Source organism: Symphalangus syndactylus, chromosome 2 (genome assembly GCF_028878055.3).
Source record: "Symphalangus syndactylus isolate Jambi chromosome 2, NHGRI_mSymSyn1-v2.1_pri, whole genome shotgun sequence".
Classification (NCBI taxonomy): Eukaryota; Metazoa; Chordata; class Mammalia; order Primates; family Hylobatidae; genus Symphalangus; species Symphalangus syndactylus.
The window spans coordinates 103849564-103871116 of NC_072424.2; the positions used below are offsets into that span (position 1 = coordinate 103849564).

Here is a 21553-nt window from a genome sequence, read left to right on the forward strand (position 1 = left end):
TTACAGAGATTATTTTCTCCTTTCAAAACTATTAATGGAAATAAAAATCAGACTGTGACCATCTTCATCATCCCTGTATATAACAAGTATTTTCTTTTTTCCTTTTTCAAATTATAACTTTATGCCAATGGTTTTCAACTCTGGATGTACATTTGAATCACCTGGAGAACTTAAAAAAATACAGATGATAAGGCCGCTACTTAGACCAATCTACCAGAAGGTGTAAGGGGTTTTAAAAGATCCCAGATGATTCTAACATGCAGATGGAGTTGAAAAGCACTGGACTATACAGATTGATAAGTGAGTCAGTGAGTAGCATTTACTGAACACCAGGGCAAATCTATTCAAGATTACCTTGGTAACTATTCCTGTGGGTTTCTATCAACCGCCCAGTAATTTAAGTGTGCAAAGCTATATGTGAGCCTTTAGGCTTCTCAAATATCCAAATGTCCACTTTGTGTGTAGGTACTTTCCTTCTAGACATCTCTTTATAGTAAATAGTAAACAATATGAGCATCTTTTAATTAGAGAGTAAAACGGGAGAGCCAAAGTCCAAGAAATGTAGGGGGTTTGGTGAGAAAAGACATTTAGATTGATTTTATATACTTAACGGGAAAAAGAGAATTGACTTATGTTGCTAGAGAAATCAAATCCCAAACTGTTTTCGTCTGAAACCTACATCACTTTTTATATCTAAAATAGCTAGTTATTTCAAATTACCTAGCTAATTCAAGAATGAGAATTAGTTCTCAATTATTTGGATAATTGCATAAATTGCTAGTTTTGGTTGTATTTATTTACAGACCAGTATCACCTTGTCTTATTTTGTAATTTTAAAATTATTTATTGAGCTCTCACTACATATTATACTCTCTGCAAAGCTCTTTACATGTAATCTTTTTTTTTTTTTTTTTTTTCCCCAAGACAGAGTCTTGCTCTATCACCCAGGCTGGAGTGCAGTGGCACAGTCTTGGCTCACTGCAACCTCCATCTCTGGGGTTTGAGCAATTCTCCTGCCTCAGCCTCCTGAGTAGCTGGGATTACAGGCACCTGCCACCGTGCCCAGCAAATTTTTGTATTTTCAATAGAGACAGGTTTTCACCATGTTGGCCAGGCTGGTCTTGAACTCCTGACCTCAGGATCTGCCTGTCTCGGCCTCCCAAAGTGCTGGGATTACAGGAGTGAGCCACCGCACCCAGCCTACATGTAATGTTATTTAATTACCAGACTATTTATTTGAATCATGTGCTAGTATAACACCTGTTATACACACAAGGAAACTGCGACTGGAGAAGTTAAGAAACTTACCCTGGGTCACATGGTTACTGAGAAACAAAGGCAGGATTCAAACCCCGGTCTGTTCAGTTGCAAAGCTCTTGTCCTCTGCACTGTGCTCCCAGTAATAACTTCTTCTTTTTTTCTTTCTTTTTTTTTTTTCTTTTGAGACGGAGTCTCGCTCTGTCGCCCGGGCTGGAGTGCAGTGGCGCAATCTCGGCTCACTGCAAGCTCCGCCTCCCAGGGTCACGCCATTCTCCTGCCTCAGCCTCTCCGAGTAGCTGGGACTACAGGCGCCCGCCACCACGCCTGGCTAATTTTTTTGTGTGTGTGTGTATTTTTAGTAGAGACGGGGTTTCACCGTGGTCTCGATCTCCTGACCTTGTGATCCGCCCGCCTCGGCCTCCCAAAGTGCTGGGATTACAAGCATGAGCCATCGCGCCCGGCGCTCCCAGTAATAACTTCTGCCACCTCGTCCTGCTGAATGAAGAACTGAATGAAATGCTTAACCCGAAATCCAAGGGTGATGGAAAAGAAATAAATTATAGAGGTTTTCTTCTTAATTTAAGTTCAACTGTAAGTCATTAGGAATTTATGTCTACTGTAATTGTGTTTGTAACTTTCCACTAGAATGTGTTTTGGATGATCTTGTAAAATTTCACAGAAAATTCATGGGATTTTTTTCCAATGTTAAAAGATGAGGAAAAGCAGCAATGTGGCACTAACACACAGTTTATTTATAAGGAAATTATAGACTACACTGATACAACTACCTTCAGCTTAAATCCAACGACAGTTCAACTCCTGGTTCTTGAACATGCTGTACCATTTCATGCCCCTGTGAATGTGCACATGTTGTCTGCTCCACCTGGCCATGTGTCCTTCCTCCCCTTGGCCACGTCTATGTGTCAAATGCCAGCCAGTCCTCCAAGATGCTCAGACATCTTTCCCTTATTGAATTCTTTTCACCCCTGCCCGGGAGCCTAAACTTTTCTTTGCACCCCTATCTCAGTCTATACCTTATCTCTTGCTCTTTTACAGTTTTCACAGATCTCATGGCAACTCTTTCTCATATGTCTGTCTGATGAGGAGTGAAGCCTCTTTGGTGCAGGACTGTTTTTTGATCCTTGTATCCCCAGTGCTGAGCATAGAGTATATGTTCAATAGACAGTTGGATGAACTTTTCAGTGAAGTATGACTTAGACAAATCGCAATTTACCCAACAGACCATGCTGTGAAAGTTGTGCAAAGCCTTCACCCTGATCTGATTAGATTTCTACTACATTTGAAAACCTGCCACCCTCCTAAATTTTTTTAAGGGAAGTATATGTACACACATACAAGTAAACAATTTAATATTGAACATAGACAAAGCCTTCTCTGGAAGCAATTAGTTGATTTACAGTGCCATTTTTAGCAGTTTTATGTATGTGGGAGTGTATGAATGTACACCTTGGCCTCATGGAGTCATTTCTCTCTTGAAAATTTGAGATTTTATGTAATACTAAAATTTAATATACCAAGACATCCTTAGAGCATGTTTGCTCTAATACATAAGACTGGTTCATTCTGACATTCATTTGTGGCATTTCCATGACTGAAATAACCACTTTGAGAGAGAATCTCAATCCATACATGTGCGGTGTGGGTGTTAGTTAATATGGGAAACTGTATCTGAATCCAGCCTCTTTCTTCAAAGCTTTTCTTTGAAACAGATGTCCTCTGTCTTACCAAGAAGAGAGACTTGGGGCATCTTGTTAAATTAAATTTAGCCTAGGCTGGGTGCGATGGCTCACGCCTGTAATCCCAGCACTTTGGGAGGCAAAGGCTTGCGGATAACTTGAGGTCAGGCTTTCGAGACCACCTGGTCAACATGGCAAAACCCAGTCTCTACTAAAAATACAAAAATTAGCTGGGTGCAGTGGCAGGCGCCTGTAAACCCAGCTACGTGGGTAGTTGGCAGGGGGTGCAGCTGAGGGAGATGGAGGTTGCAGTGAGCCAAGATGGCACCACTGCACTCCAGCCTGGGTGACAGAGCAAGACTCCATCTAAAAAAAAAAAAAAAAAAAAAATTAGCCTAAAGCTGCCTTCTTACATATTTTAAGTTGAGCTTAAACGTTAATTCATAAGTAGTGAAGTGTAATCTAACTGGAAGTATAAGCAGGCTGTAACCTACGTGTACCAATCACCGACTTTTCGCCACTTACAGGTGGCCAACTGTTTAAATGGTGTTCAAATAAGGCAAATGTCGAGCTGTAGCCAATCCAGCTGTTTCTGTACTTCACTTCTGTTTTCTGTACCTCACTCCTTTTTCTGTCCATAAATCTTCCACCAAGCTGCAGTGCCAGAGTCTCTCTAAACCTGTTCTGGTTGTGTTGGGGGAGGTGGCTGCCCCTTTCGAGAATCACTCTTTGCTTTCTTAAACTCGATTACATTAAATTTGTCCAAGGTTTCCCTTTTAACAGTCTCTTGGGTGCACTGGGTCACACCCTGTTTGTCTGGCTTTGTGCTAGGTCCTTTGTACTGAGGCTCAACAAGAAAGGCCTGATGTCTCTCATGGCAACTCGGCTGTTTGCATAGAAGCCTAAGGAGCACTAGTTACATTCTTTGGCGTTGAAATAGTAAAACTCCAGCAGCTATCTCTCAGTCTAAAGAATGCCAGAAGCTTGATGACACATTGATTGCTTTCCTTTAGTCTTTTCTGGCCATAAAATCGCCACATGGAAATTCAATTTCTTGAGATCTTTTCGGTTTTCTCAAATTCCGACTTCCTAAAATGTTAATGTATATCCCATGTGTTTAAATGATTTAGAATTGAGGTGTTAAAAATAACTCATCACCTATGTCTACGAGCCCTAAGAAACATTTAAGTTGCATGTAATCGTATGATTTTAAAATTTAAGGAGCTGTTCAAGAAATATAAAATGGCCAGTTAAGGTAGTTATTCAGATGATTCAGATTTAAAGTAGTCTTGTAATAACTTTATTTGGTGTGTTTAATTATGATGACTTATAGTGGTTGAATTCTCTATGTAGATTTAGTTTTAATTTTAATTCAGCTACCACACCTGGTGTATTAGTTCATTTTCATGCTGCTGATAAAGACCTACCCAGGAATGGGTAATTTATAAAGAAAAAGATGTTTGATGGACTCACAGTTCCACATGGCAGGGGAGGTCTCACAATCATGGTGAAGGAGAAAGGCCTATCTTACATGGTGACAGGCCAGAGAGAGAATGAGAGCCAAGTGAAAAGGAAAACCCCTCAGAAAACCATCAGATCTCATGAGACATATGCACCACCATGAGAACAGTATGGGGGAACCGCCCCCATGATTCAATTATCTCCCAACAGGGCCCTCCCACAACACGTGGGAATTATGGGAGCTACAATTCAAGATGAGATTTGGGTTTGAGTTTGGGACACAGCCAAACCGTATCATCTGGTTTTCTAACTTTGTTAGATAGACGAACTAGATAACACAATGAATACAACCTGAGCTTTTTGCTCTTCTCAGTGATTGGTCTGTTTCTTTATTTCTTTGCTTTTTTTATGATATTTGGAATCCATGGCAATTGCAACTTCTGCATTTGGCTTGGTGATTTCTAGAAATGTCAGAAATTTTTACCAATCCAGTGTTTCTGTTTCCAAAGATTATTTGCTGGCTGATCGATTGGATATTGGAATTATCACCAATAAGTAAATGTGATATACTTTTAATCTGTGACTCAGAAAGTGAGTTCTGCTTATCTTGATGGAGACAAATGACACAGTTCTAGAAACTGGGCAAGAATTCTCAGCTTATTTCAATCTACTCTGTATCCCTTGTTCAAAGTTCTTAAGTGCTGGAATTTGTGGGAAAAGGAATGTAATATTTTAATCTGCCTCATGAACTGTTTATTATTTATGAAATATTTCCCACATTACTTACATAATGGAGGTGGAAAGAGGGAGTCTTTTTGGAGAAAGTATTAAATTATTTCCTTCCAAGTCCAAGCATAATTTAAGCAGTTTATAAGTTATCCTCACATTTGGTTAGACATAAATCTGAGTTATCGGGGTAAAATAAAAACAAATAACAAATTGGTAATTTAATTTAGCATATTAACTCTATCACATTGCTTAAGATGAACTTCAGACACCTGAGAGACAGAAGTAAACACTACTGGCTCTTCCTGTGGCACTACAAGATTTCTTTCCTCATTTCATACCCTCTGGTTTCTACGTATTTGAAATTTTAAGGTAAATTGACTATAACAATAACCAATTCCAATGTAAGTACGTGAGATGAGAAGTTTGGAGACCAGCAGAAGGGACATGTAACTGCTTTCTTATTATAATTATAATAGTGTTTGAGAAAAACTGGGGTGATACTGCTTCAATCTTCAAATTGTCTTATTTGGTACTCTAGTGTAGGTAACAGGATGTATATATATATGTATTTTTTTTCCCAGTCCTGGACGATCAATTAGGTGCTGGAACTTGCTCAAGAGCTTAGAAATAGAAAATAAGATTAACTCCTTAGAGTGTTATAAAATTAACACAGTAAGTGGGAGAGTGCAGTTAGGCACTTAAGTAGCTTGAGGCTTATAGTACATGTATACACTCTAAAACTAGTAAGTTAATTTAGCAACTTCATAGGGAATAAGATTAGCCTATAAAAATAAATTCCATTTCTAAATACTAGCAATGAATAATTGCAAATTTCCTGAATGAGTAAAGACTTAACAGAATGCTTTAATCAGCTTCAGAGCTTTTCCACAGTATAATGTGAGTGGCAAGGGAACTGAGTGCTTCATGGAACCATGTCTTTGAGCGACTTTCATAGTAATGCGTTCTTGAGCAGTTGGTCCTTGATTCATGGTTATCTAAGCCAAGTAGTGTAATAGAAAATGTGATACACACACACACACACACACCAAACTTAGACCCATCTTATTGCTGTTGGCTCTGACTACTCTTTTTTGATGAAATGACTGGGGTGTATTCTCATACCTGTAGCTATTGAATTTTGTGTGCTTTCCACAGTGACAAAATCTCGTGTCATTTAGAACATGGTAGTATCCTTAAATCCTGCGTGGAGCTAAGAACTCTGCCAAAGAACATATATTCAGCAATAGGATGGAAAAGTGTGTTCTTTTATTTATTTATTTATTTATTTATTTATTTATTTATTTATTTTTTTGAGACGGAGTCTCGCTCTGTCACCCAGGCTGGAGTGCAGTGGCGCAATCTCGGCTCAGTGCAAGCTCCGCCTCCCGGGTTCACGCCATTCTCCTGCCTCAGCCTCTCCGAGTAGCTGGGACTACAGGCGCCCGCCACCACGCCCGGCTAATTTTTTTTGTATTTTTAGTAGAGACGGGGTTTCACCGTGGTCTCGATCTCCTGACCTCATGATCCGTCCGCCTCGGCCTCCCAAAGTGCTGGGATTACAAGCGTGAGCCACCACGCCCGGCCAAGTGTGTTCTTTTAGAAAAAGAATTTTCTCATTTAAAATTGCTACAATGTCACATGGCACCATCATACATATATAATTGGCAAATTTTTGTGTCAGTGTTGACACAGGCTTAAGGAGCTTTAAAAATTGCGGCCCTGGTCACCTGAATTTGCCATTCTTGATCTTGCCATAGAGAAAGAGAAAACCTCTGGCTTGTTTCGTCAGACTTTCTGCCCAACCCTTAGGCCACAATAGGCACACATTTCCACATTTCCTTTAGTCTCAGAGGCAAGACTATTTCCTGGTTGGCGGGCATACAGAATGCCAAGGATTTCATCTAGGCCTGGCCTGAGTTTGAATGTAGAAAGAAGCAAGACAATGGTTCCTTTTTGTAGCTCTTAATTACTGATGTGTGAGCTGAATGTTCAGGAACATTCTTGGGACAAACACTGCAGGTCATATTAACTATGGTCTATTTTCTACCTAATTAATCAAGTATATTATGTGGAGATTTTTCAAAGAATTCTCATATGTGTTAACTCTACCAACACATAATACCTTATTTTACCTTCACAATCATTTTGTAAGGCAGATGGAGATCTGCTTTCTGAAATAATGAAAGAAGCCTGGCTTGAGAATCAGATCTAGATTCTAGTGACTACCTTATAGCTTCACTTTCAACTTTATGATGCTTCTAAAATGTTTATTGTTTTCATTCTACATTAAGATGAACTATGAAACTCAGAGATTATTTCTTCAAGGTCACATTTTTCATTAGGTCTGGCGCTGACCTTGTAATAGCATGCATCTCTAGAATTTAAGGACAACATACTTGAGATGGCTGGATACCAGGAACGTTTGGAAATGGATACTAGTAATAATCAACACACAATGGATAAGAATGGTCCTTCTAAGTGATAATTTAAGCAACCAATCTTCCCCAAGGAGACAGGTAACCTGAGGAGTACAGATCTGGAAAATAATCTCCTCAGCTATATTGCCTACTGATGATTGATAAACAGTTGAATTATTTGTAGGAATCTGTCAGGATTTTAAATGTAGTCTAAGGGAGAGGGAGCCACCATGGTCCTTGTGGGAGATCCTGCCCTAGGATGGAGTTGATTGCATAGGCTAGAATTGCTGGATGACCTGCTCACAGGGAATATTTAACACCCTTGCTTTGTTTCTTTCTTTGCAGTATAACCTTCTGATACCAACTTGGCTTTCAATGTAGACTCATGTTATTCAGTCAGCAAACATTTCTTGAGTCTGCCAAGTGCTAGGCTTCATACATTCAAATATGAGAAATGTGGTCCTTGTCCTTGTGGAGCTTGTGGTCTACTTGGGGTGGAGGAGGGGAGAGAAACCAAACATATAAAAATGAGATACCTATTATAATAAAGGTATGAACAGAATGTAATGGAAGCAACTAACTATGCTGGGCCCAGGTCGAAGTGGGAGACAAGGTAATCAGAAAATTTTTTACCTGGGGGCTGACAATCTGATTCTCACAATATAAGAGAGAAGGAGAGAGCTTTTTAAGTGGGATCAAAGATTTCTAAGGCAAAGAGGCATGAGAAAGCATAGCTTATTGAGAAAGAATGCCAGGTTTTGTGTGATCGGAGCTTGGATTCTGGGGGCCTAGGAGCAGGGATAGGAGAAAGAAAAGAGGTAACATTGGAGTCACATGGTCTGACACTGGCAGACTTTGATTGCCAGGCCAAGGTTTTTGGGTTTTGTTCTGCAGAAAATGAAGAGCTAATTTCATTTCTTCTCATAAGAGGGAGAAGAGTTTGGTGTGTCCAACTAGCAGGAGAATTCTGTTTCTCTTGGAAGGTAACTCTTTTTTTTTTTTTTTTTTTTGAGATGGAGTCTTGCTCTGTTGCCCAGGCTGGAGTGCAGTGGTGCAATCTTGGCTCACTGCAAGCTCCGCCTCCTGGGTTCACGCCATTCTCCTGCCTCAGCCTCGCCGAGTAGCTGGGACTATGGGCGCCCGCCACCACGCCCGGCTAATTTTTTTGTATTTTTAGTAGAGACAGGGTTTCACCGTGGTCTCGATCTCCTAACGTCGTGATCCGCCCGCCTCGGCCTCCCAAAGTGCTGGGATTACAAGCGTGAGCCACCGCGCCCGGCCTGAAGGTAACTCTTGATGGAGGAGTAGAGGTTTGGGTTTTATGTATAGTCTTTTTTTAGGGCCAGTGGAGCCATAGAATTCCAGGTGCATTGGCAATTAACCTGATTGGTAAAGTGGTGTTCTAGTTTATCATTCATTCTGTTGTAAATTTTGTTAGCTTCAGTTTTCTCTGGGATCTGATCAGCTATGGGTATCTCCAGGAAACTTGATTTTCTGGATCTGCACAATGGAAGACCATCCTGTAGATGATAGGTCACCCTCTGTGGTGTTTTCTACTTCTGTAACCAGCATGTCTCTAACTCTCAGCAGCAGATTGAAGTTGGACTCCAGGTTCTTTTAATCCTGGCCTATTGCTTACATCATTAGGTCATGCTACCTCTAATTTCAAAAGCTCAAATAAATTAGACTTTAGCTTTTTTTTTTTTCATGAGAATCAAATGCTTTAGATAGCATGCTCACCATGGCCATTAGGGCACTGGTGCTGATTGCAGCTTTGTCTTTAAGCCTCTGTAAGTCAGGATGGGTCTTCTGAATCTTTGTTTCCCCCATAGTCCCTAGAATGATCCTGTACCTGTAGTAGAAACTCAGTAACTGTTCACTGAGTGATGATTTCACAGTCATATTTCTCCTATAAATAGTTTTTGACTTGTACCAAGAATCTGTCTCTTGCTAATATTTTGCATTATCTATTAATATGAAATTGATTTAAGTTCATTCAACTTTCTTGGACAATTTCCATAGGAAAGAAGCTCATTATAACATAAATGAGAAGGACCAAAATTTGGAGAACAGAATTTAAGGCAGAGAGTCACTACTGCAGATATAAGCTTGGGGTTTATAACCACAGTCAATGGCTGGAATCATTTGTAATGGCAGGGAACATTATTTGTCTCATCAGACTATTTTAGATTGCAGACTTTTCTCCTTTCAAACAGCATAACTTTGATGTTAACATATCAAACATTTGTATTTTCCCCGAAATGTATGATTTGAGGGTGGTAATATGAAATAGAGGAGTGTTCTGATAGTATTGTTAGGAGAGAAGTTTGTCAACTTAGGAGTTCTAATAGAATACTTCAATTAGAAAATGACTTCCATTCCTGGGAAGGTAATCTTTCTGCCTCAGCCACTCTGTTTATCAGCATTGTTGGAGACCCACTAACTGCTAAAACACAGCAATAAATAATGCCTACATCACAAGACCTACATTTTACATCAAGAAGACCATACAGTAATAAATGGTAATTATTTTAAATAATACTCTAGGGAAGGCAAACTTCCAAAGAATACATTTTCAATGTGCCAGGCTGGTGAATAAAGGGAGCATTATACATCATTTTAGCTATTCTTTCCTTAGGGCAATAGTATATAGTGGTGCTTGCCTGAGAAACATGACACAATTTTTATTTTATTGCATGATATCAAGCATGAAATTTTCCTTTATTTTTAATAGTGTCTGAAGCATGGTTCAGGAATTTTTTTTTTAATTCTTGTGTTCTCAAACTGTTTAATCAATTGAAATTTAAAAAAATCTGAACTTCCACCAAGATTTTATCTCATTTTTACTTCTTTTGCCTGTAAAGATTTAGTTGGCTAATGAAGACTAAAATTTGTTTAAGCCCTGTATTCCTGAACTCTTTCTATCTTTATTTTTCAATATGTGTGTGTTCTTGGGGCAGGGGCTGGGGTTGCGGGGAGTAAAAAGAGGAAGTGGGGAAAAGTACTTAAAAATACCTCTTACTCTTTTTGTTTATTCTCATGGTAAGCGGTTTTACAAAGTGCTGGGTAGGATAATTTCCCTGAAAATTTCCCTGGATTTTAATGACCTGAAGAATTATTCCAAATTTCTTCCAGAACACTAACTGGAAGAGTATGTGGTCTAGCCTGGAGTTTCCCCACTGTTTTTCTGGATGGGTCACACCTCTAGCCTCAGAAGGCCACCCTGGAGAAAAAATCCTTTCCTCCTCCCTGCCTTCCCTACCCGCTAAGCTAAGTTTGCTTGGCGTCCACTCACTTCCCACCTCTGATCTCCTGATGTGTTTGCTGCTGCGTTCATTTCCTTGGGGGCAGGTGCTACACAGCTCTCCCGCAGGTCTTGACACCTCCTCCCAGTCCTGCCCACTCCTAACTCTTCCACTCTCCTTAGAATTTGTCTTCTCTTTGTTTCGGATACTATTTAAATTTTGAAGAATAATTCTATGTGAATCGTGTATGTTCCTTTTAGACATATTTGCCTTTTATAAAAGCATACTTCAGATGCATTTTTATAATGGAAAAGAAGGAATGGTGGTTATTTCTGGTTCCATAAAGGTCTGAGCTTTTAAAAAGTGTACCTCAAATCACTCCCTGTAGACCACAGTGACTGTACAACCCATTTGCATCCTCTCCCCAGCAGCAATTCTCTGTCTTTCACCTCCGACATTATTGCAATTACCTCCTTTCTTTATTCTCTTGTTAGAAATTTGTGAAATGAGATTGGCAGGGGATGAGGGGCTATGAAAAGTTGGAGAAGAGTGTAGTTAGTAGAAGCTGACTAAGGAATATTAACATCTCTGTGACATTCCCTTACTCTAGTGATCACTCAAGGATCAGTTTCCCTATTTGTCACCTGGGCCTAGATAAACAGATGGGTACAACATTTTGTTCTTTCATGTTTCAGTAGTTTAGGAAATTTCCACAAAGGGGATTTTTTTTAAAGTAGGTAAGAAATTATGGGTTTAAGCTACTAATTAATTCAGAAAATGTAGGCATTCAACAAGATCTATTAACTCCACAAATATGTATTGAGAACTGGCTATGTGTCATTCACAGTTGGTAGGTACATAATTAGGTAGCTGTCACATAGGATTAAATATACCTAGGAGTTGCTTCTCAGCCTACCACTTTTGGAAGTTACTTCTCATTGCTAGAAGCTTGGTAGCATTCTTAAATTATTCATTGTTAGCTTCTTATCATTTGGTTGTCCTTCAGGAATATATTGCATTTATATAGAATTGTATAATTCTTCAAACGTGTTGTATTTTGAATTCAGGGGAGAAAATTTTCCCCAGATTTCAGTAAATCTGTGCACTTTGGTGTGGTGTTAATACCGCACATCTTTGCTCTCATTTGCACATTCTCTACTTGCTCAGCAAGACTCTGGATAATGGCTTTGCTCTACATATCCTGTATTAAAATGAAAACAAATTTAGTGCATCAATCAAAATTTGGCCACCTACCTGTGACCTGATGTGAGAACTAATGGGCTTTAGGTAATTGACTTTCCGTGTATTGACAGTTGTGACTTAGTGCTGAGATTTTCCAGATGACTCTGATCTACTTCATGGATGGCAAGTTGGAACCCTTACCTTCCGAGGTCAGGAGTGCAAGCCCAGCCTGGGCAACGTGGTGAAATCCCATCTGTACTAAAAATTCAAAAATTAGCCAGGCGTGGTGGCAGCCACCTGTCATCCCAGCTACTCGGGAGGCTGAGGCAAGAGAATCACTTGTACCTGGGTGGCGGAGGTTGCGGTGAGCTGAGATTGTGCCACTGCACTCCATCCAGAATGACAGAGCGAGACTCTGTCTCACAAAACGAAAAAAAAAAAAAAGAAGTAGAATAAACAATTGTTATTTTTATTTTTTAAATCCCAGAGATTGAAAAGGAAAGCAGTCAGACTCCTGAGTTGATTTTTGAGACTGGAATGAGAGAAGAAGTGGATGTGGGTCTGGAAGAGCTGGGCACCTGTACCAGACTGGGTGTGGAGCCTGGTAGGTAGTTGGGACTTCAGAGGGGCCTGGCTGAGCATGATAAGCCTGGCAGGTCTCAGCAGGCTGGGTGGAGTATGGTGCCAAGGGAGTAGTGCTGCTGGCAGTTTTTCCCTCTTTCCAGAGACCATGCCAACCAGTGACACTCTTTGCATGCTTTGAGTTGAAAGTTAGATGACTCTCCTGTTTAATTTATTTAAGCCTCCTAGAGTTCTCAGGAGATGATGCAGAGGAAGGAGAAGTGGAGGACCAAGCCAGTATGAGATTCTTGAGTTGGTTTCAATTATATTTGGTGATATAAGAGATCATTTTTGCATCCTGAAGGTGGTGAGAATTTCCGTTTTATAGATTAGGATTAAGGCACTATGAGATTATGATTTGCTGTGTCGTGTGTCTAGTCACAATACTGAGATTTCAATAGCTGGAACCAAATAGCTTAGGCAGTCTTATTTCTTATTTCTCATTTCTTATTCCATTATTTTCCATTAAAAGTATTATTTTCCCCATTTTTTATGCTTAGCTTGTTATTGTGTTAGGAATCTTTCTTGTTGCATGTGACAGAAACCCGACCTGAACAAGCTTGAGCAAGAAAATTTGCTACAAGGAATGTGCTCTATGGATTTGCTACAAGGAATGTGCTGTCACATACCCTGAGGACAGGAATATGGCTAAGCCTTAAGTATATCATCCCAGTAAGCTGTGGCCAGGCTGAACTTGTGCTATACAACGGCAGGCCCCAACCTTTTCGGCACCAGGGGCCAGTTTTGTGGAAGGTAATTTTTCCACAGACAAGGGTCAGGGGAATGGTTTTGGGATGATTCAAGTGCTTTACGTTTATTGCACACTTTATTTTTATTATTATTACATTGTAATATATAATGTAATAATTATACAACTCACCATAATATAGAATCAGTGGGAGATCTCAGCTTGTTTTTCTGCAACTAGACAGGTCTCATGTGGGGGTGATGTGAGACAGTGACAGATCATCAGGCATTTGATTCTCATAAGGAGCATGCAACCTAGATGACTTCTATGCACGGTTCACAGTGGGGTTCACGCTTCCATGAGAACCTAATGCCACTGCTGATCTCACAGGAGGCAGAGGTTACTCACATTACTCAGGGGTAATGTGAGCAGTGGGGAGCAGTTATAAATACAGATGAAACACACTGCTCACTTCCTGCTGTGCGGCCTGGTTCCTAACAGGCCAAGGACAGGTACTGGTCTGTGGCCCAGGGGTAGAGAACCCTTGCTATTCAACATGGAGACTCCTACAAAGCTGATGAAGTCTGGACTGGGAGGGAGATAGTCGAGGGGCAGTTCCCAGAAAAGATGTGCTCTTAGGCAGACAAGAAATTGTTTACTACAATTAATAATAACTTTGAAATTAATTATATATATTCCACTTACAAAATGATTCAATGAAGCTAATAATAATACTATTCTATATTTTATAAGACTATATATGTTACTTCATATTAATCAGAATCACAACTACCCAGTGCAGTAAAGCATCAGGTGTATCTGTTGCCATTTTTATAGATGATGAAACCAATGTGCAGAGAGGTTATGCAGTTCGCCCAAGGACACACAGCTGGTAAGTTGTAGAGATGGAATTCAAGCCTTTCCTCCACATCCTCTTCTTATAGACTTCAGTTCTTAAAATAAATCAACTCAGTTGTTCAGGTCTTTTTCACTTATTTGAAGGAAACAACATTCTGGATTAATTTCAAGTGAAAATACCCTGGAGGCACACTGAATTTTCAGACGTGGACAGCTGATCATCTGAGGAAGCTGCTGCATTTCCAGTTCTCTTTTGGTTGGGAGAAAGGCGATTCTTCATGCTCCTCTGTTCTTTTGATTTCCTATTGGCATCTCCGTTTCCCTCCATACCTTTCAACATTCAAGCCAGATGCCAATTGTCTGTGTGAAAACACACTGCATCTCAAATATACCAAGATGCCATAATATTTGACCATATGTGAATATTCCAGTAAACTCCTGGGACTTATGTTCCAGTGTCAGTGCTGAACAACAGGAAGACTGTAGATACCATCAGCTAACCAGAAGACTCACATATGCCTCATGTTTATAAATGCCAGATAGATGTAGTACGTTCTAAATTTGAATTTTTGGTGCAAGAGAGGGGATGGGTGCTCTCTCCATGGAGGCAGTGCAGCTTGCAAACATACAAATGGATGGGACCTCCTCAGGTTGCTGCTGATCATGGCAATTAATTATTGTGGAGAGACTTGCAAACAAGAAACATCTCTTGAGATGAACTCTGAAAGAAAAGAAGAAAAGAATGTGTCCATGGTAGCCAACAGCTATATTAAATAAAATAAAGTTTGAACTAACTATATTAACTGGGCCAGAAAAATTCCCCTGAAGCTGGACAGGGTGGGATTAAATTCTGAAACCTTAAGCAAAACACTTCAAAGGACATAGGATGAATTTTGAGCAATATCTTTATCTTTGCCACCCCCCACAGTCCCCAGCCTCCTGCGATGCTGGCCTCGTCGTTGAAAAACACAAAAGCAAACCACTTCAGGAGGATTTACTAGATGCCAAGCTTTGTTTTGGACCTGGTGAGAGTTAAGAAGATGAAATCAACAAGCCCTTTGTTCTCGAGTTGCCCAGTGATTTAGTATGAGAATCTTTATTGTCATAAAAGTGCCTAACAATGCTAGGCAGGAAGGCAGGAAGCAGGAACTGAAGGCAACGTGTCCTTGGAATGGCCCAGAGAAGAGACTGAGACTCTTAGCTTGACTCTGAGCTGACTTAAAGGGTCTGGTATAATGGCAGTTCTTTTACTGAACTGCACTCTCTTCTAGTAAGTATAAAAAAGTTCTATTGGCAATAATAATAGCAAACAAGTATCAGGTTCTTACTGTGCTAAGCACTTTAATTCTGTTATTGGACTTTCAAAACAACTTATGGAGGATGATACCATTACTTTTCCTGTATTACAGCAGAGGGAACTGAGGTTTAGAGAGAGAAAATAATTTGCCAAAGTCATATAATTGTTGTCTTATATAATTGTTCATCCCATGGAGAATGGCATTTTCATTTCTACAGAGATCAGAATGTGTTAATTGTTATCTATTTCCTGTCTCAAATGTGTTACTCCTCATCTCTGCCAAAGCAAGCTCTATTTATCCTGCAAGAACTGTGGAACTTCCTCTACTTCCATCGTAAACTCTTCCTGGGACCCAGTGACCTCTCTTCCCACAGCATACTTGGAGAATTTATGCCTGCCTCATGTATTTGGCAATTGATCATAAATGGTCCTATGCTAATTCTCATTTGTTATATGATATTGTTTAATTTTGTTTAATCTTTCCATCCAGATTGTAAACTCCTTCTTGCTTCTAGCTTTGTCTAAAGGATTAAAAGTGAGTCTTTTATACTATTCACCACAGTGCACAATTGAGTTGTCTTTGTATTTATTTGAGTTAAAGTTGTATAGGTTATATATTGCTGCTTAACAAATTTCCACAGACATAGTGGCTTAAAACAACACACATATATTTCTGTAATTATAATTCTGTAGGTCAGATGTTGGGCATGTCTTAACTGGTCCTCTTCAAAGTTGCAATCAACATGTTAGTTGAGGCTCAGTTCTCATCTGGAGGCTCAAGTGGAGATGGTTCTCCTTCCAAACTCACTTAGGTTGTTGGCAAAAGTCATTTCCTTGTGGTTGTAAGACTGAGGGCTCCAGCTTCTTGCTAGCTATCAGATGAAGCCTTTCTCAGCAATTATTGGCTGCCCTTTCCACCCCAGGTCCATGCTACATGGTTCTCTCTCATATGCCTTTTTACAAAATGGCAATTTTCTTCTTCAAGACAGCTACTGAGAGAGTCTTTGGAGCAAGTTTGCTGGAAAGATGGAGTCTTACATAACATAATGTAATAATGAGAGTGACTTCCTATCTCCTTTGCTATATTCTATTGATTTGAAGCAAGTCACAAGTCTTACCTAATCTGAAGGAGATGGGGTTATACAAGGGCATAAACAACAAGAATCTGGGGTCATGGGGGGACCACCTTGAAGCCTATCCACCACAAAAATGAAAGAAGCAAGAAATGTACAAATATTTGAGACAATTATATTTCACTTAGGAAATTAAAAATAGCACTTACAAATTTAGAAACCTGATTCCAATCTCCTTGTTTCAACTACTAAATAATCACCATCAAAATTTGAATAATCTTGGCTAAACAACAGGTTTGGCTTGTGGAGATGGAGCCCAGGAGATAAAGCATCAACTAAGAGGTGTGTATTGAGGGAGATAACTTGCTATGAATAGTCCCCGTTCAAAGTGATGTAGTCAACTCAAGCTCTACTCTTGCTGGAGCTGAGATACAAGGCCAACTAGTCAGGAGTGGGTGGCAAGAAACTGGGTGTACTAGGACTGAGGTTCAGTCAGCCTTTCAGAGAGAGAAATTGGAAAGTCCAGATAGTTGGTTAAGAACCCAGCCTGGAGGAACAGGAATATAGCCTCTTTAAGAATTTAGTTGCTATCAGGAAGCTGAGGTTGAGCCACAGCTGTGAAGAACGGATGGACCAATACACAGGTGGGCCCAGTTAATGTAGGATTGTGGCTCAGTGGGCCTATCCCCATTTATAGGACTATCATTTGGCTGCACCTATGAACAGAGGGGAGGCTCTTAATGTTCTCCTTGTAGAAGACCACACTGAAGGAAGGGTCTAAGAATTATTGCATGACATTTAGGTTCTAATTCCATAGAGGTCAAATTTGCAGGAAGCAGTACATATTTACATTTTGTTTTTTCCTAAATATGAGACACATTTACTTATTTATGAGATTTCATTTTTATGCCTTCCTTTCTCTTCTTCTCCCATTGTTTAAACACCTTAATCTTCATGAAAACCCTTAGATTTCTATCCAGTTCTTTTTTTTTCATTGAAACCTAATGATAAAGTTATTATCCTATTGATGGAACAAATTGGATCAGATATGCTTTTCTGCATATTGCTTATTTGTCATAAACCTTCCTGTGCCTTTTTAAATAATAAATGTTTTATAGGGTCTTTCTCCTGTGACTCATTTTTGGAGCTGATCCGATAAGGAGTTATTCTCCAGACGTGGCACCACTGACCCTCATTTCAAACTACATTTTTAATTTATTTTAAAAAAGATATTTCATTCACAGAATCCCCACTGAGCTTTTTATTGTGAAAAATTAGGACCCATAAATCATCCCCCTCAGAACACTATAAATTGTATACAATTGAAACATTCCATGGACTGAGCTTGGCAGTTTGATGAAATCACTCCTTTGCTTCTCTTAATTTATGAGTTTTCTCCATTCTCCTCCCTCCTGCTCCATCATCACCTTGCCCTCCCAGCAAGAGAGGGGGTGGTATCGTGCCTTTACATTGCTCACTGGGGTTTATTGAGTATAATTTGTGAGTGAATTTATATGAACCTACAATATTGCAATTTATCCAAAATTATGAACAATAAAACTTTTCATTTTCTTCTGGCAGTCAGAAGGGACGTGGGTTGATCACGCAGGAGGTAGCTCAACATGGTGCACTGGGGAAGAACCAAGTACCTGGAAGCCAGATGACGTGGGGTAGAGGCACAGCTCCCCCAGTTGTTCGGAGACTGAGGCCTTGGTTTCCTCAGAGCATGCATGATCTTTAAGGTTGTTTTTTTTAAGCTCTCACGCATTTTGATTCTATGGATTGAGATGGTTTTTGCCTTGTTGCTTCTTTTTAAAGGGTAATTATGAAAACCAATATGATGTATCTTAAAAGTTTGATTTTCGATATGGAGAGTTAGCTTTCATTTTTTAGGGGAAAGAAGGGATGAGAGTAAGGAGAAAGCACAACTATGTAAAAGAGCAAAGTACTCCTGATTCTTGTCTGTGAGGTTTGCACTGGATTATAAGGTCCTTGAAACCAGGGGCTGTGTCTTATTTAACTTTGAGGCCCTGGCTCCCAGTACAGAGAAACTGATACCTGGATTTCTGATAAAAGTGTTGAATTAATATGGAACAATCCAAAGGCAAGTTACCCCCACAAATCCAAGTGCCTGGAATAGTGCCAGACACACAGAAGGTGCTCAATACATAATTGTTTGATATCCAACAAATGGGCTACTGGCCATAATTGGGATCTTGGTGTTTCCCTGTTTCCACTCCTGGTCCATGTGACATCCTTATTTTTTATATCTTAATGTTTTTCTTGACTAGGATTCCAGATGGATTTTTTTTTTTTTTTTGATGGAGTCTCACTCTGTCACCCAGGCTGGAGTGCAGTGGCATGATCTCAGCTTACTGCAACCTCTGCCTCCTGGGTTCAAGTGATTCTCCTGCCTCAGCCTCCCAAGTAGCTGGGATTACAGGGCGCCTGCCACCATGCCTGGCTAATATTTTGTATTTTTAGTAAAGACAGGGTTTCATCATATTGGCCAGGCTGGTTTCGAACTCCTGGCCTCAAGTGATCTGCCTCCCTCGGCCTCCCAAAGTGCTAGGATTACAGGAATGAGTCACCACACCCGGCCTCCAGATGGATCTTTTAAGAAATTGCTAGCTTTTTGGCATCACTACTTCTCGCACTGTTGGAAAGGGTTTTGCTGCTGAAGAAATAGGCCAGAATTCAAAGATAGAGATTATATGGCAAGGTGGCTGAGCTTTAGCTCTGGAGAGAGACTTGGGTTTGAATGCGGCCTCTATGACATAAGCTCTGTGACCTTTGGTGGAATATTTTCCTCCTGCTAAGCTCTACTCTCCTTCTCTGTAGAATGGGGGATAATAATTGTACTTATCTCTTAGGGTAGAAGTGAGGACTCAAAGCAGCTATCCATATCAAGAGCTTAGCCCAGTGCTGGCATGTAGTAAGTATTCAATACATGTTACCTATGACTTGAATTTAATTATTATTAGGAGTATTGGTGTATACATCAGTAATTGCCACAGTTTTTACTTTTGCATTGCAATTCAGATTTTGGCCACTGCACTCCAGCATGCATAACAGAGGGTCACCTCTCTCTAGCTCTCAAAAAAAAAAAAAAAAATCAGACTCTGTGGGGACACTATGATTATTGTCCTATACACAATTTATTTAGTTAACTTTTTCTTTAGCTTTTCAGGATGTATTTTGAGATCTTTGTGTTAAAAGAAAAGAGTATCACTGATATTATAATAATAACAGAACATCACCATTTTGGATAGAGAGCGTTGCTTGGATTTCTAATTATTTCTAAGTGTAGTTTTATTTAATTTCAGGCCTTTAGAAAAAAATGAGAATATAGTGCTGAAGCATCTGGTATTTATGTTTTTTCACAAGATGGAAAATTTCCTTCCCGACAGTTGTTGGTTATGACTTTGCCTATGTGCAATTATAATACAGCACACTACTGTTTTAAGAATAGTATCATTAGCGTCAGAATGCAAAACAGTGTGAAATACTCAAAAATCAAGCTGAAGCCAATTCCCTTTTCTTTGACCTGCTTGCAGGATACCCTGACAAGGCATGAACTGGAGTATGTGTCTTGGAACTATTTACCCCTTAAATATGAAAAATGTAAATAAGCGATGGAGTTTGGGGTGACAGAGGATCTAAAGTGATGGCCACCCAGCCCTTGCGAGTAAAATATGGCTCACTTAATGACATTTCAGTCCTAAATCATGCACAGCAGGCGAGTTTGTGGGCTGAGCGGCTTGCACAAAAACATTCCTTCGGGACCATTTAAAAAGGCTGAATAAGCAAGGAATCCTGTGTGACAATGCTCAGAATACCAAAGGAGCGGTTCAGGTATACATATTATTGCCTGTGGCTCCAAGCCCAATAACCTTTTCCTCATTGAGATAGATTCCCTGGACAGAAAACAAATCCTTTCCAAGTTAGAGAACTTTATCAGATTTATTTCTCATTGTCAGGTCAGCATGCAGGAAACAAATGAAGTCTGCTGCGTGATTCATATTAGAAGGAGAGCAATTTACAGTGCTCACTCGCTTCTCATAAACCTTATTAATGTTTGGCATAGGGTGCCAAGGAGTCATAAAGAATCATCCTGCTGAACATTTATATCTGCTTAGTCTCTGATTATATGTCCTCGACACAGCTTAAATAATGGCAGATAGAGCATCTCGTGAGCAGGAAATGAGAAAGTAACACATGTTTTTGTCTCATAATCAAATATTCTTCCCTATCTTTTTAAAGTCTTCCCCTGGGAGGCAAAGAACTGTTTTTAGGTTTCATTTTTCCTTAAGCTGTTGCTGCTCTTGCCTGTAATTTCCACTTTGTTTAGATTTGTCACAGCCCTAAAATGGAATTAAGTTGCTTATTTATGCTCATGTCTTCTGTTATTTTGAATTTGGGGCATTTCTTAATTCAGTCATGGCTATATAGTTGCTCCACTTCACATTCCCTTTTGAATTCTAGCCCCTTGTGCCTTCGTGATGTGAACTCATTAAGGATAGTGCTAACTTATTTATGAAGTTCTCAACATATTTGACCTAATAATACTAATAGATGACATTTGTTCAATGCCACCTATGTGGCACATAAAATATAAATATATGTGCCAGGCACCTTACATTTATATTTTATTTAATCATCATAAGAACCTCATGAGGTAAGTAGTATTATCACACTCATTTTAGAGATCGTTTACCCAGGGATACAGTGCTACTAAACAGAAGAGCTGGAAATTGCACCCCAACAATCCACTCTTCACTGAGCTGCACTCCTTCTCTAGAACATTAATTTATAGTTCATTGAGTGTGGTGCTCTAGAAAACATGAGCATGACAAAGAGAGAAGAGAGGAGGAAAATGGGAAGAAATAAGGTTAAATGTAGAAAGATGGACAGCATGACATTCTACCAGCAATTGAGCTGAGGGACTATTAGTTGCACAACTGGCTCTTATTGAATTTAATTGGCTTCTCAGGTGCCTTGCTAATGGCTAGTGATGTGGATGGG

The 21553-nt window shown here is 39.7% G+C and overlaps 1 protein-coding gene across 1 annotated transcript in view; it reads left to right on the plus strand.

The window, feature by feature from the left end:
- TRMT11 (tRNA methyltransferase 11 homolog) overlaps nt 1–16021 on the plus strand; it is a 124217-nt gene extending 108196 nt beyond the window's left edge. The window contains exons 14-16 of the transcript XR_010116592.1: nt 12479–12602; nt 13154–13365; nt 14138–16021. The gene's annotated coding sequence lies outside the window, so the exon portion shown is untranslated. The remainder of the gene's footprint in view (nt 1–12478; nt 12603–13153; nt 13366–14137) is intronic.
- Nucleotides 16022–21553: the final 5532 nt, after the last annotated feature.